Genomic DNA, 16,376 nt, shown 5'->3' on the forward strand with positions numbered 1-16,376 from the left:
TCTCCTTCACCCCACGGTCACGAGCCCTGCCCTCTCTTGTGGCATTTCTGGCATTACTGGCCTCTGCTGAGGCAATTCAACTTCTTAAAATGCCAGAAAGGCTCCCCCTCACACCCTTGGCAGGTGTAGCCTTCTGCAGGTTTAGTGAGTTATGTCATCCCATGAAAGGATCCAGCCACCCCTAGAACTGGCTGGGAGAAAGCCTTGTGAGCAGCCCTGCTGGTGGGGATGAGCTGGTGCCAGCTCCAGCAAAGGCTTTCTTCAGGCATCCCAGAAAATTAAGAAGCCTAACCTTTTTTCTTTCTTTTTCAGAGAAATTCAGCGCCTGATCCATAAAATCAGCCCGTGACCATCTTGCACAGGAGCTGATGTCCACAAGAAGTAGCTAATGTGTGAACCCTGCATGAAAGGAAGGTGCAGACCAAAGTGAGACAGCTAATTTTTTGCCAGTAAGATACTTCTTCAAGCGTCTTTTTAATCATCTGAAAACAGGTGTGGAAATGTTCTCCGGAGTAATAGGAGTCAGGTGAATGGGATGGAGGCGCTTACCCCTTCCTGCTTCTTACCCTGTCAAATGAGATCTTGGAGTTTAACAATAAAGCAAATGCCAAATGGAGCAGGTAGGAGAGCCAGCAGAAGGAAGGTGAGATAAAAAGTCATAATATAGCTGGGGTTAGGAGGGAGAAGGTCGAGCTCATGGCTTTCCTCGTGTTTCTTGGATTTAGCACCTTGTTGCTTCACAGTAAGTGGCCACCTCCCCTTCTTCAGTTAACAAAAGCCAGAGAATCTCACAGAAGTTTTATTTGTGTCCTTCTTTTTGGGCTTTTAGGAAAGAGACCTCAGCCTGGGTATAGTTGGGCACCAGCATTTAACGGGCCCAGGTGGAGTGCAAATGACTCAGGTATGGAGCTGTGATTTGCCTTTCTCAAAGGGCTAGGACTCTTTTGGATTCAAGTTCTTGTGCACAGGTAGGTGGCTACATAATTTCAAATCTGTCAGTGGTCCATTTTTTATTTTGGTGAAGAAACAGCAGAAGAATTTTTTTTCTGTGACCATCCAGACTTGGGTTAATTGTGCACACACACACACACACATATACTTGCCTGTATAGTTTCCAGTTCTTGGATGTATTCTTTAACCATGGTTGTACTGGTAGCAGAAGGAGGTGAATCCACAATTTTCCAACAGACATCCCAATGTTATGTATGTAGTGGAGGTTATGTTTGGACCAGAGGGTGGCTGATCTGGGACAGGATTCCCAGGGCAGTGGTCACAGCACAAGTCTGACAGAGTTCAAGATGCATTTGGACAATGATCTCAGGCACATGGTGTGACTCTTGGGGTGTCCTGTGCAGGGCCAGGAGTTGGAATTCAATGGTCCTCATGGGTCCCTTCCAGCTCAGGTTATTGTAAGATTCTAAGGAACTGGAGCAGTTGGCTGGGATGGCTGGTGAGGTTTGGCTTTGACAGCGGCATCAAATGCACATGATGCAAGTGTAAGAAGGACAAGACTTGCACTTCACACCTGCTGGTGGTTCCTTTGTTTAGTGCTAGTTCAACCATGTGGCTTCTCTTATTTGGTCTCAAAAATAAATATTTCATTTCTTTGACTTTTCAATATGTGGTCACATCATATAAACATCACGACTTGGTAGACATGCTAGAGAAAAGCAGGATAATGCCCCCAACTCCTTTTCTGTCACATGTATGTTTATCTTAAGATTTTCTGTCAGTGTTGAGTGCTGTACATATTGAGCTGTACAGATTGAGCCCTTCTGCATATCTGTGAATTCTTACAGTACCAAAGGCAGAGTCCTAACCACCTGGAGGGGCTTCCTGGTGATACAGGATTGCAGAGCATTATTAACAAGTAGTGTGTTATATCTAGTGAGAAAATAAAATAAATGGTTTGCTGTTCAAGTGTCTGCTCCTTCCAGCTTCTACTTTGTGGTGGGCTTAAAATGCCTGGGATGCTTTTGCTTTGCTTTCTCCATATCTCACCCAGTTTCAAGCATGGAATAAACCATGCTTTTTCTCAATTAAAGAATTAAATGCAGGTTAAATAAATAGTGTTGTCAGCTTCTGCTGTCTTACAACAGCTTGAATTTGAGACATGTATTACAGGAGGTCTCTGGTGTTCCTGCTCTCTCCCCTGCTCTCAGCTCTGCTACTTGGTCTGTGAGAAAATGTGTCCTCCTGGTAGTGCCATATTAGAAAGGAGGGGTGAGCGTTTCCTGTCTAGTGGAGCTATCATCAAGTTTCAGTCCAAATAAAGCTGAAAGAGTCTGCAGATTGGGAGGCTTTTCTGGTGAGATTAGCTCTGTACATTTGTTTTTATAGTACTATGGTTGCCAATCAAAGAAGCAAGCAGGTCACTGCTAAATCTAATGCAGACTAAACAGCAAGGGGACTGGTTATGGGAATTTGCTTACAAAGAGATTTCCTGTTCTGTTTGGAGGTCAGTCACAGTAAAAATAAGATAGTAGACATATTTACTTGGTCCCTCAATATATAAACGTACAAGTAATAATCCCAGGTTAGCATGTGAAGAACATGGGCAGGAATCTGAAAAGTACCCTCAGAGAGAGGCTTTTTCTTGATTGTATTGAGGGGAGACCCTTTCAAACTGATGAATGCCTTAGTTTTGTCTTGGTTGCCTTAGTTTTCAGACCACAACAACGGTGTAGATCCTTGAAAGACAAATTATGGCAGATTATTCTTTTGCAATCATACTGGCAAGTTTCTCTCTTAGGGATGAACTAAACTGTTAGCATGTTTTACAACCTCATTTTTTGTTATCCTGAATTTTCATGTAAATGAGAGAGTAGTCACTCAAAAATCTAGTCTCCAGGCATAATTTTAGAAATTAGTTAGAATATCAAATTGCTTAATCTGATGCAATCACACTCTTCCAAATGGGAAGTCTAGAGTAGGTTTGTCATTTGTGTTGCCTTGGGGAGCTCCAGGATGTTTTATGTAATCACACTGACACATTATGGTGAAGTTAGAAAGATGCTGAGGTCAAATCCACAAACTTAGGACTCCTCTGGGCAGCACTGCCCAGTTCACAGAAGAAGCACAGCCTGAGGACTTTTTCCATAAGATAGTGTGAATTTGTTCCTTCCATTACCCTCTGAAGAAGTAGAACTGAAGCTGCTTTTCCAAAGAGGATTTAAATTAATATCCTCATTCTTCCTATACTGCATAATACAAGTTCTGCAAGAACAGCCTCAAGGTTTGTCAGATTGCATTTTTGCTTGGAAAATTTCTCATCGGAAAATTAACCAGTGACAATTTCTATGCAAGTTATCTGGTGCACTGGGAGGAACTATGGCTGCCCAGCAGTGTGGTTCATGAGTGATACAGTTGTTTGGCTTATTGCTCACTCGTGGGCCTTCCCATTTCTTCTGAGGAAGGGAGCAAAGATGGGCTTTTCCACCACCTACTCCTGGGTATGATATTTCAGATGGAAACAGCATGGGCTAGAGCTACGCATAAAGGGTTGGACAAAGGGGAGAGCTGCAGTTCTTGGTGACTGGAGGGGTTGGTACCTGTCATTATTCCTGGCTGTGGATTAACATAGAGGGAGGAGTTCACAGCACTGGTCAATAAAGTTATAAGAACCACAATTACAGCCACTGCCCTATCAAAGCCCTTTTATTCTTCCTCTCATTTAGAAACAAATGTACCAGCAAGCATTTTTGAAGTACTAGAGTCCAGTCAGAGTTCATCTAAGCCTACATCAAAGGTGAACCTTTCTTTTTAGATGTGCTACAGACATGAGCACGGCCCCTGCTAGTCCAGTCTGTTACTTTCTGATCTCTGTCCTTTTTGTTATGAAGTCCCATGAATTTTCCTTGTGTTGAGTAATGTTTTCTGGCCCTGCTCCCCTGTATATCCCTCTCCTAGCAGATGTTCTATATTCATTCTTCATGTATATCCTATAAATTTTCTCCTAAGCCAACAGATTCATCCTTATGCTTGCCATGGTTTTGTTCCCTTAAATGACACGTGCTTTTATCTCTGTTGCATTTCCAGCCTTCACTTCCATGTATCCAAATAAAAATGCTAATCAAGTTGAAAATCTGTAGTTTAGTTCTCAAGATACAGACTTTTGATGAACAAATGCAGTTTACTCCAATAAATGTAGCTGTTGCCTGTTATGACACTAAAATTCATTTCATATTTTGAGATCCCTTCAATATTTCAAGATTCATGCATTTAGACTTAAGCTGGAGTTGAGATCTGTGACGATTCTTCTTTAAGGGTGAGGCGTGTGATGCTAGCAGCAGACCATTTCTTTGCCAAATATATATTTGATTATTTTTTGCAACCTTGGCCAATATCTTCATCTGTACTTGTGTGTACCCCAAATTGTCAAGCACATGAGCTATATGTTATCATTGTTTCTGTGATTCTCCTGGTGTAATATCAAATCATGTGATACTTGTTGTGCTTATCTGCACTTTGTCTTAATAGGGACAAACAATCCAAACAAGAGCAATAAAAGAAGGTGTCCTAGTTTGACAGTGAGGTCTGTGCTGCATTTATTTAACTGGCTAATTAAATCTAAATATAAAATTTTGCTCATATCAATTATTTTTGCTTGTATATCTTAACTTGGTCAGTAAGTGTTGATTTCTCCAGTTATTTGCTTTACTAAATCTTCCATTTCTTTATTTGGATATGAAATACAGTGCTTCATAGTTCTGGGTGTTAATCTTTTTGTCTAAATCAATCCCTTCTTATGATATTGATCCATTTGGCATCTCTTGAAAGCATTCTGCAGATTTCATAATGTCATTCATCCTTACTTTGAGTTTCCTCATATGAGAGCAATTACAGTTTAAGCCAAACACACAATGTTGTCGTGTGGAAAGAGATGTGACATATCAATATTGATTGCTGGTGGTGATTCTGATTGTACTAACTCGAATTTGTTAGTATTTCCTGTTTGAAATTGCTGCATTTATGTTTTGTGAACCAGCCTGTTGATATTAGCTTCCTTGGTGCTTTTTGGGTTGGCTGGCATTTTTTTGAAGTTAGAGCTTCAATTTTTCCACGTGTCAGTTGGAATAATTTCCCATTTCCTCTATAAATGTAGAACCTGGAAAGATGATTCAGATTTCCCTCTACAGCAAAGGTTGGCTAACCTGGTTGGTAGCAATTCTGCCCAGGGAGTTCCATGCAGGGATGCTATTGTTTGGCAGCATTTGTCCTCCAGTTAAGAGGCAGAGCACCTGCCCCAGTTCCACCAGTTTTCCTAAATTCTGAGTCCACCCAGAACAGCTTGAAGCCCAAGAGGAGGTAAAAATGCTAATTGGCCAGAGATGTGGCTGGGGCCTGCACCTAGCTCTGAGCTGAGAAAATAGAAGCGCCACCACATCTGCCTGTTCCACAGAGGGGGAAGGCAAACACAAAGGCCATGGGAGGCACCTGCCCCACCTGGAAGGGCAAGGGGAGGTTTCTGACGGGACATTTGAGGGCTCCTAGCAGAGGCCAGTCCTAGTCAATTCTCTGAAGCAGAGGCTGGCAGAGATTTCACCCCCTCCCCAGGAACACTGCAGTCTCCCCAAGTGCCACACATCTTGCAGAGTGCTCTTTCCTTTCATCCTCAATCTTTCCCTTTCTCTTCTATGGACGCTGTTAGTGTGCGCATTAAATGGGCTGCTTTTCTTTAAGTCTCCCTCACTGCACAAAGTTTAATTTTGACTTAAGTAAAATACAGTTCTATGCAAACTAACAATAAAACTGTAACCTCAGTACTCATTTTTTCCTCAAGTGGCACAGTCTCTAGGTCTTTACAGAATTTATTGTGTTTTCTTCCATAAAGAACATTTTTACTTTCTATTTTTTGTGTGCTTGAAGTAGGAAAATATTTCATGTGATGTTTGGAAGCAAGAGTAGCTATGCAGTCTTTAATTAAAAAAAAGTCTTTTGACAATCTCCATAAGCTTTCTAATATATTTATTTTAAAATTATTTTGGATTCATTATATGTTTTCTACAAATTAAAGCTGATACAGATCATGTATTATATTAAGTACTTAATCTGCACCAGAAATTCAGTTACTTTTTACCCACTGGCCTGTCCAAACAATGAAGTTGTTTCTTTGTTATCTGGATAACAATAGCCAGCCAGAATGTATTGTATTTTATTTTATTTTATTCTTTTGAAGTACTTTCTTAGATTTCACTCTGAGGAACTTTTTATAAACTGGTAAAAATCTGAATATAACTAGGGAATTTGAAAATATTTTAGTATTGTCACTGTTGTAGATCTTGTAACACACAGAACCAGAAACCTCAGTAAAACTCTGAAATTAAAGGAATATTAAAAAATGGCATTTTCTTCTGCATGTAATTTTGCACCATTCCCTGAAGTAAATCACTGTAAAAAGTGTCAAAAATGATGGCTTTAGCTACTAAAGAATGTTAATGAATGCTCATATTAAAAGTTTGGTTCTCTTGATCACAATTTGAGTTATACAGGAAAACATAGAGAAATAAATAAAATTAACATTGTTGTTTAAAATGTGGTTGTAGAAAGTCAGACTTGTAAATATGATTCCTCTGGTAATTTTCAACCTTCTGGAATGGGAAGATTCAATAACAGCAAAGTAGATGTTTTAAATACTACCTATGTCTAAGTATTGAAAAAATGTGCCATGAAATGTGCCACACTGTCAGTATCATAATGCAATAATTGAGCTGCTTCTCAACAAAGAGATATTTTGTGGAGTACTGTGTATCCTAATGTGCAGACAATGCAAATGACAAATAGGAGTTAATGAAATATGGATGTTGTCCCAGAACAAAATAAGATGTTAAAGGTCAATAGATTTTGGAATGGCTGTTCTGTGACTAAGACCAATAAGATGGAAGACTTTTTCTGCTTTAGCTCAACAAAGTTTCAAAAATTTCTCACTGTATTGTCAGAATGTGTCCTACTATGCATTTCTTGGTGAACTTTGTACATGTATGACCCCTGATCCTCCCAAGATGTTCTGAGACTTGCATTACCTTCCACCTGAAAAAGGACAGTAAAAAGGTTGTCTCTCAAGTTTTAATGGGGAGAAATTAAAGGTATATAAAATAACAAGAGTTAGAAAGAATTTAAATCTGGTTCTCCTGTTTGCTCATTCATAACAGGAGGATTAGAGAACACAGTCATGAAAGGCGACAAGTTAGAACAGCTAAAAGGCTTTGTGTTGTTCTTTTAAACAAAAAGCCAAAGTTACACTTTGAAAATGCAGTCCTATTAGGTTGTCTTACCATTTAATTGTGAGACAGAGCAGTCCGTGTACTCTTAGAGATGGTCACACCACTTAAAAGCAAAATTAATGGGTTGGATATGTTATGAGTCAGGCATTATCTGATGAGTTGTTTGATTGATGGAAAGAGCTTTGGCAACAATTTCTTTGAAGAAAGCCCCTGAACATGATGGATAAACCTGCTAGAGGGAGGTAGCTGGGAAGAAAGTGATGTGTGAGGCTCACCTCAACAGTTCCTCATCAGCTGGGGCAGTCTGGGATGAGAAATGGGCTAAAGCTGGGTATATCCCATCAGCTGCTGTGTGTGTCTGCCTACACCTGCCTTTGAGTTGGCTGAATATGCTGGAGGTGCATCAAGGGGCAGCCCAAGTGTTCAGGGTCCAAACATGGCACTGAGGCTGCCCAAAGAGCCCAGTGGGGTTCATGTTTCAGCTCGTGGTGTGGTGGGAAGTTTCTCAGAAACTGCAAATCGTTGAGGTAGAAAGAGGGAACAACTTTGCCTGCAGCAGCTTGTTCTGACTTAACAAATCTTCAGGTCCTCTTTCCTCCCACTCGACCATCAGAAGTGGTGCCTCCGAATCCCCCTAACTGCATTGTGTTGGAAGCTCCCAGAAAGGGTATTTTGCAAAATTTGTGGTGCCCCCATAGACCTTAGTCCTTCCATGGAAAAAGCGCAGGCAGCCCAGCATTTGGAGTCCCATTTGGAGAAAATGTGACGGTCAAGCCACTTCAGTGAGACAGACAACAAGGAAATTACACAGAAAGTGCCACCTAATCCACATTTGGGAGAAAATTGTTGTACCTCTTCAACTCCCTTCAGTTTAGGGGGATAAAACTGCTGTACCACACCTCAGACTTCTCTGAAAAATCCTAAAAACCTGACAGTACAAACTTATTTTTAAATGTTTGGAACAAAATATAACATTAAACTAAAAGAAAATATATAATAGTAGTCAAAGACATACTTTTAGCCAATCTACCTGCAGACCATTCTCTGACCACAGTGAAAATGTATCACATCTGCTTTAAGTGTTGCATTTTTTTAATATAATAGTTTTTTCATTATTCATTTTTAAGCTGAAAAAATGGAACAGATGACTCCTACCATTATACTTTAACAGTACTCCATACAATTCACCTCTGGCTTATTTTAAGAAGCTTCTGCCTTACTATTACTTTATAGGTGTTATTTATTGTGAGACATTACCCCTAATTTTAGGGAATAACTGTGGATATAATCACAACATACAGAAATTTTTTGTTAAGATCTTCCTTTGTTTACAGTAGCATAACTCATACTAACCTCAGTTAATATGGAAAAAAATTCAGGACATTTTAGAACTCATATTTGGATTTAAGATCTAAGTTTAGTTCAGTGAAAGTCCTAACTTTTTCCTATTTTAAGAATTTATTTTGAAGTTACTGCTTTTGATTTGAGCTATCATTTTAAATACCTTTCAAAACTGTTAACCAGTGTGATATGCTTTAAGCCACACAGTCAGAATCAGCACTGAGGATGGCCCTGGATCATTTTCTTCTGTTGATCTCTCTTCCTACCTGCTTTTAAACCTTTCTCCTGATATTTCAACACTAATTGGTGACTATGCAGGCGTTTTCACACTAAAGAAGTCTAACAAAAAAGCAAAGAATGTTTTTTAAGGTTAGGCATTACTGGCTGACCTGGTATTCAAAAATGAAACAAAGTGTGAATGTTATGTGATAGATACAGATATATGAGTATAAAAATGGAAAATGCACCTTCTTGCCCCTTCCTCAAGAGGTAAAATATTGCTCCATACAAGAACACGAAATTAAATAGAATCCTAATTACAGCTCTTGCAGAAAGCAAATTACAATCTATTTTAATTTTGTCACTGATCACAAATACCATTTTAATGTTCAGAACTCATAGTGCCTCCTTTTTTATCATGTTATTCTTAGTATCATGAAACAGTCCCAACCCCTTCTCCAATCCCTTAGAAAGGATCATCACCTGCATTTGGTGAGATTGGTGGAGAAGTTGTGGCAGGAGCTGTGTTGGAGCAGAGCAGGACAATGCCAGGAAGGTGTCCTGGCTGGGTGGCCCTTTCCTTCTCCTCACCCCAGAGCACATGGGATTCCTTCACACACAGCTGGTTGTGTGTTCCTTAGAGCTGGGCTGTAACTCTAACAAAATTGCTGAAAAAGCCAAATGTGCTTCCATAAATGGTATTTTGACCTTTATCACAACCCACAGTTCTTGTGGGTGTGGTAAAGCTCCTTTAAACTTTTGGGCTTTGTTTTTGTTGCTAAATAAAATTTGTCCAGGGAGTGTGTTTGGGCACTGACTTCTGAGCATCCGTGCTGCCTGACTTTGAGTATGTTCCCTGATTGTTTTGACCTGTGCTATATGGTGCTCTCTATGGCAATGCCTACTCCTGGCACTGGGAAAGCAGGGAGCAGAAATCAGTTTCAAGAGGGAATACAGAAAAGCCTGAGCCACATTTAAATATCTCTTGCCAGAACAGACCTTTGGGATTGAGCAGACTCTGCACCCTATAATATCTCTGTGTGTTCATGAAACATATGTATCAGACTCACATGATCAAAGCACCGTTTTGGTGAGCATTATTTCAGGCATACTGGATGGAAAAAAAAAAACCAAAACCAAACCAAAACAAAACCAAAAACAAAAGCCCACTAAAATTGTGTCTATATCTTAGGGACATCATTGCACAGTGCAAAAGACAAAGGTGGGGTGGTACAAAGCGCCAAGGTCAAATACTGCAGATGCAGTCAGACTGGCCTTTAGGCCAGGAATATTCCCTGGATCTGATTTATTTAGTAGCCTTGACATAACATTAGAACTTAGAAATAAGTTATTCCTACTTTTAAGTTTTATTGTAGCAATTGCTGACCCTTTTTTTTTTTTCTGATTAGACTTAAAATCCATCTGCATCATGCCAGCAGATCTGCATAGAAATCTTGGGGAAAATTAACCAGATATAATGTAAAACACCAGTGGGAATTTAATTATTAAGTTCTTACAATACATCATTACATCATTATATTCAAATATTAAATATTTAATTAGAATTTTTCAAATATTTAAGTAATAACAAAGAGTCAATTTCTCTTGAGCTAGGATGATAAAATATTCAAAATATTTTCTATTTTTTATCTCTTTAATTTTTTTCTGGCCTTGCCAGTGCCTTTAAGATCTCAGTCCAGAAATATATTCAAACTTCAAGAAAGTGTATAGCACTTTCACTCTCTTAAAACATGATTTAGAAATAACAATCTTCATTCATCATTCAGACAAAACAAAGCTGCTCTGCCATTGATTTAAAGGTTGCAATGAATGTATATTGTCTTATAGGAAACGAGGAGTGTTGCAGATCTGAGGTTTCCTCCTCTCCACCAGAATGCAGCTTGAGAAAATCTGTTCCTATGCTTGTGGAATAGCTGTTGTTTCCGAAATGAGAGGTGTTCATCTTCCTTCACCTTCTACTAAAAAGCAGAACTGCATCCAGCATGTAAATCTGCCACCATCTCAGCCTGGTACATTCATAAATGCTCAAAAAGCACGTGCGCAGGCTTGGTACTTATTGGAACCAATGAGTTACTCATGTGAATCTGAAGGTAATTGAGATTTTTTTTCCGAAGGTTTGTTCTTAGGAGCCAAAAAGTTTTCTAAGTGATCTAATGTGACTTTGTGAAATAGGCTGGTGTTATAGAATTTTCTTGTCTTTTTGCCCAAAATAGCCCCGTAACTTCCTGAAACGGGTTTTAACCATTTGGGGTTTTAACCATGCCTTTCATTCCACTGCTGTACCAGAAATATAGGCTTGACTGTTCAATTTTGTGCTGCCCACAACATCTGGTTAATGGAGCCTTAGAGTGAGCTGCAGATAAGTGCTGGGGACTTCATAGACCTGGGCCCAAAGAAATGTTTAAAAGCTGCCTGAACCAGCTGATTCAGAATATACTTTGAGGTTTGGCATTCTCATAAAGAACATTTCATGAACGCAAAGAAACTTTAATGGAAATGTTTGGGAAGCCTGAAATTTAGTTTAATCAACTGTAGAAATTTATAAGAGAATAGAAGTAAGTGAAAGTCTGGGTCATACCACCAAAGATTCCAATTCTACACTATTCCATCTTGGACTCCATATGAAATAATGAAAAGCTGGTTATCTCTGAGGTAAACCTCCTGACATGAATCAGTGTGTAAATTTCAGTTGTTTTGATTACTTTTAGTTGTTCTGGTGGGGTTTCTGTTTGGCTTTTTTACTTTGTTTTTGTTATTGCTATTTCTATTAATTATTGTTTCACAAAGAAACAAAATAAGCCTGGACACATTAGTTCAAAAAAAAGCACAACACTAAACCTTTTTACTCTAAATCAGTTCAATGCTAATGTATTTCACAGAAAGGAGCATGCTTAGGTCAAGACTGTTAAATCACATTAAGTATTAAAAGCAGTCTGTAATTCTACAATGAACAATACTAGCAATCACAGTTTAACATGTGTGGAATATGAATCAGAAATATTTTATTTTTCTGCCAAAGAAAATGTGCAGGAAAATTAGTTTCTCTAATGGAGATGAGAATTTTAAAATAGGAAGTTAAATGGCAAGCTGTTTCTTACTTTGGATATTTTTCTTCTTTTTAATATGAATGTTAAAAAAGAGCAGGTAGAAAACAAGTTTAAACATGTTTCAAAAAACTCTTAGCATATCAACTGGCACAGCAGGTGTGTTCTTTGCTGATAGACTTTTTGAATGGGTCAATACCAAGTATCCTAAAGGTGGCAAGTAGAAAATAAAAAGACTGTTAAGGCTCTTTCCAATCAATAATGCTGAAATTCATTGCTTTGTAGCTTCATTTCAAGACAAATATAAATATTTTTATAACAGTGCAATTACCTACTGCAAAGTCCTAAACTCTCTGTTTCTACCACAAGTTATTACATTTCCTACTAAAAATTGTGGATAAAGTCCTAGGCTTGCTGTTTTTCAGGAAAGCACTGTTGCTGATCATGCTGTTGCCTTCTGGCCACAAATTTTCAAAGGCTTGAAAAGTTTCATCTTGACAAACCCAGCCTAGGACATTTATACTCATTTCTCTGATCGTCCTTTTTGTAAATGGCAAATTTATTTATGCACAGGGAAGGTGCTAGGGTAGATTAGGGGCTGTTTTCTGATTTCAGTGTTTTTGTCTGCTCTGACGTACTTCTACATTAAGCCCAGATGTTATGTAGTAGATTTAATATAAATAAAACAAATGTGTTTCAGCTTGCCCAGTATTGGATTCCCTAAGCTCTGTGCAGATGCCTTGGCATGGAGAGCAAAACCCTTTTTGTGAAATGTGGTCATAATGGATGTGATTTGCAGAGGTAAAATTATGTTTAGTTTTATTCTGGTGACTCTGAAGTGCATCAGAGACTTTCATCAATTTCAGTGGAGGTAGAATAATTAGCTCAGCAGAGATGGTTTCTGATGGAATGATCTGAAAGCAGTGGCTGTTTTCTGTAACAGGTCTAACCTTTCTGCTTTTGGTCAGAGTATGCTGTCATACTCCAAGTTGCCTGTCAGCGGTCTAAAGGCTGCTTATTTTGAGGCATATTTTGGGGTACTTCAAAACAAAAAAGTGCTGTACCCACTGTATTGCTTTGCTTATATAATTTGTTAAAAAGAGCCTGTGAGATGGTGGCTACTGCTCATAGGACCAAAACTTTCCTCAAGCCATTGCCCAGTTATATGGTTTGTTAGACCCTGTGCCCTCACACATTCATATTCACACCTTCACAGTACTGTTGTGTGTCTAGACGACTTGGAAGTGTTTAAAAACAAGAACAAAAGCAATATTTCTTTGTGTGGTTTTCAAACATATCCCCAGTCAACGGAAGGCATAGATGAGCACCAAGGCCAGCTGCTTGATTGCTATGTATGCTCAGAGTTTCCTATGAATGAGTATGGGTCAAAAATTAAGCCTGTTCTGGAATTTAATATCATGAGGTTTGGATGCAAACATCACCCCTGAATAGCAGGAGTTCTATTCCCCCCATTTAACAAGAATCAGACTTCAGTGCTTATTCTCCATTCAGCAAACCAAAACTACATGTACTTCCTTCCATCCTTATCAATAAGGTTCTCAAAATCAGGGCTACACTGTGAGTAAAGTTTCAAAGTTTTTAATTTTTTTTTAATTGTGCTTTTGGTGTCCATAAACTGGAAAATATCAAAGCTGTTCCTGGGTGTTTGTTAGGTTCCCTTCACACAAGTAGGGCATCTCCTTTCACTCCCTTAGTAGGGGTTAGTGTTTTGAAAGCTGAAGACTATTAGGAGTTCTGGTTGTACATGACTGGCTTGTGTGATGCCTGCTTGTACAACACATGGCTATAGAGTCAGTCAGCTCCATCTTGCCCAGAATGTTTTCCAAGCACAGATTATGGAGGCCAAAACAATTTCAGGTTAAAAAAAAATTAGGCTAACCTACTTTATAGAGCCTTTTACACACCATGCTTTAGAGTTGATCTCAATTTAGATTCTAATAATTTGAAACTTTTAAAATCATTGTGTGAAAATCATGTAAGGGGCTCAAATGCATTGAGGTCTAGAGGCACAACTTAGAAAACTCACCATCCTTTTTTTTTTTTTTTTTCCTAGTTCTAAGATATTTTAATGTCACTGAAGGGGACTATTTTAAAATTCTTTTTCTTGCTACTCAAGCTTTCCTTAACTTATGAGTCAGAAGAGCAATTTTTGGAGAGTCTGGAAATGTAATCATAAATATGTAAATGTAATCTAGAAGAACAGGCACATGAGACATGTTGCTAGCTTAAATAAGACATGAGACAGAAATTTTCACTGTGCCAGTTTAAGAAAAATGTTGAAATAATGAATGGTAACTATTATTAGTTTTTAAATTATTGTTTATCATTTTTATTAGTGTGTTTACCTCTCTATTGCAGTTACTAAGGAGGATCCATTGAAGGTGTCTACTGTGTACAGGGCTGTGCAGTTGAAATACACTTCTATATGGTAGTCTTTAGTCTAACCATATGATTTAAGACATCTCTTCATGTTATCCTAGAATAAATCCATGGAGCTTCATAAAAACCTAACAGTTCAGGAGCTATAACACAAAGTTCTGAGTTTGACAGGTTTCAGCGCTGTTTCTGCCAACAAAAATTTCTACCTACTGAAGGTTTTTGAGCTGCTGACTGTCTAAATAGTTATGGAAAATAACTTATTCAGTGCTACTTACCTGTTTCCATTTAAGGTCTAATCCTCTGAAACTACTCTTAGGCTTATGTTTGTTTTAACATCAGCTCTCAAATAATTAAGATCTAGGCAATTTGAATTAATACAAACTGACTTTTTTTTCTGTCTCTGTTTCTCTATTTATTTATACATAGGCCCCTAGTTTGTGTAAGTTGATACAAAATCAAATTGTTGTAGGGCAGACAACTTGCTGCCCAGTTCTTGTGCTGCAGAACTCCCCACAGTAGCCCTTGCAAGCTCAGGCTTCAGCATCCACCACCAAAGCACTGTGAGGTGTACTTGGCACTAGACACATCCAATTCCCTGCAAAGCACTTCAGCATGTGCTGAAGCACTGGGTGAACAGGGAAAGAATATTAAAATTTCAGATGGTGTTGTGGGGTTTTTTGAATCAGGTTGTTGTTTTCTGCATACTTTATTCAGCTTGAGCCTGAGAGATTTTTAGAGGTGCTGAGTATTCACTACAGAAAAATTGAATAGGAGCAGCAAATGCAGGATGCTTTAAAAAATCAGACCTTTCCCAGAAAAGAGAAAAAAATAACTGGCATATATAGGTGCTTGTGTCCTTAATGAATAAAACATAAACTGGAAAAAAGAAATGTACCAAACTCTAGTCCTAATGTACCAACAGGGTATCACTGGTTTCAGCCAGACACAAATAAGCATAAGAGGATACAAATTTCCTTGAAGCTGACCTAGGAGAGCAAGTGATTTATGATCATATTCAGGAAAAGTGGGTTTGAATGAGCTTCCACGAGCCGAGTCATCCTTTGGACTTCACTCAGGCCCCGCTGAGTTCAGAGGAAGTCTGACTGACTCTTACCAGGTCAGATTCTCCTTCTATTAATGCTAATGGCAGTTTTGCCTGGATGCAACTGGGAGCTGGTTCAGAGTTATCACCTATAAGAAAACTCCCCCTCCCTCCCACATATATATCATAGTATAAATATAATATCCAGTGGTTTAATTTCAGTATATATTTCCCAGGTCTCAAACAATGCTCTTATAATAAAAAGCTCTAATAAGATACATATGTTTTTTTGTAAATATATAAATAAATTGCTGAGGTTACTCTTCAGTTGTATTACATGGCTTATCCCTTCTAGCACCCCACAGTTCCAAGAATTTTTCCCAATTATTTGAAAAGAAGGGTGGGGTGCGTACAGCCCCAAAAGCCTTTTGTCCATAATAGCACAGTGCTTTCCTACATTTCAGTGGCAACCAAGGGTCCCTGATGTTGAGCTGTACTGGATACATTACCCTAACATCATCTGGCTGCCTGGCAGAACTTCCCAACTTGTTGCACTGACAGCTGTTAAGTCCCTTGGAGTTGCTTCTTGCTCCAGTAGCAGCGTGGCTTTGCTATCTCTCTCAATAACCATGCTCACATGGATGCTGCATGCCTTTGACTCTCATCGTTTAGCTCTTGGTTGTTTTTGGGTTTTTTTCTCATTTGCTGTAGATAGATCTCTTGCTGGGATTCTTGGGCAGCAATTTTAATGCAGGAAACATTCCAGCAGTCACCGTGTCCTCTTTGTTAGGGACCTTTGCTTCAGCCCTATGAACAGGATCTCTAAACACTAGTGCCAGCTTGCTTTCCAAGCACCTGGATTGTCTGGAGGGAGGCACAACTCCTTACTCCAGCTCTGGGAAGCCACCAGGCAGGGTTTCTTTTGTCAGGATGCTGGGAAGCAGAGGTCAGTCTGAAACAGGGCTTTTCAAGGAACATATCTAGGAGCACTGACAGCAGAAAAGGAAGGGAGGAAAGCAAGGCAGCAGCTTTTTAAAAAAATATCCACACACACAAGTGTGTATATATATTTGTATTTGTATGTGC

General features: G+C 38.9%; 1 long non-coding RNA gene across 2 annotated transcripts in view; it reads left to right on the top strand.

Annotated features, from left to right (window-relative positions):
• Positions 1-244: 244 nt before the first annotated feature.
• The window catches only part of LOC115493751 (uncharacterized), a 47,185-nt gene continuing 31,053 nt past the window's right edge, over positions 245-16,376 (top strand). For both annotated transcript variants that reach the window (XR_012053860.1, XR_012053859.1), the window contains exons 1-3: positions 245-449; positions 830-968; positions 10,632-10,894. This is a non-coding gene — a long non-coding RNA (uncharacterized lncRNA). The remainder of the gene's footprint in view (positions 450-829; positions 969-10,631; positions 10,895-16,376) is intronic.

The sequence above is a fragment of the Taeniopygia guttata genome, chromosome 2 (genome assembly GCF_048771995.1).
Source record: "Taeniopygia guttata chromosome 2, bTaeGut7.mat, whole genome shotgun sequence".
NCBI lineage: Eukaryota > Metazoa > Chordata > Aves > Passeriformes > Estrildidae > Taeniopygia > Taeniopygia guttata.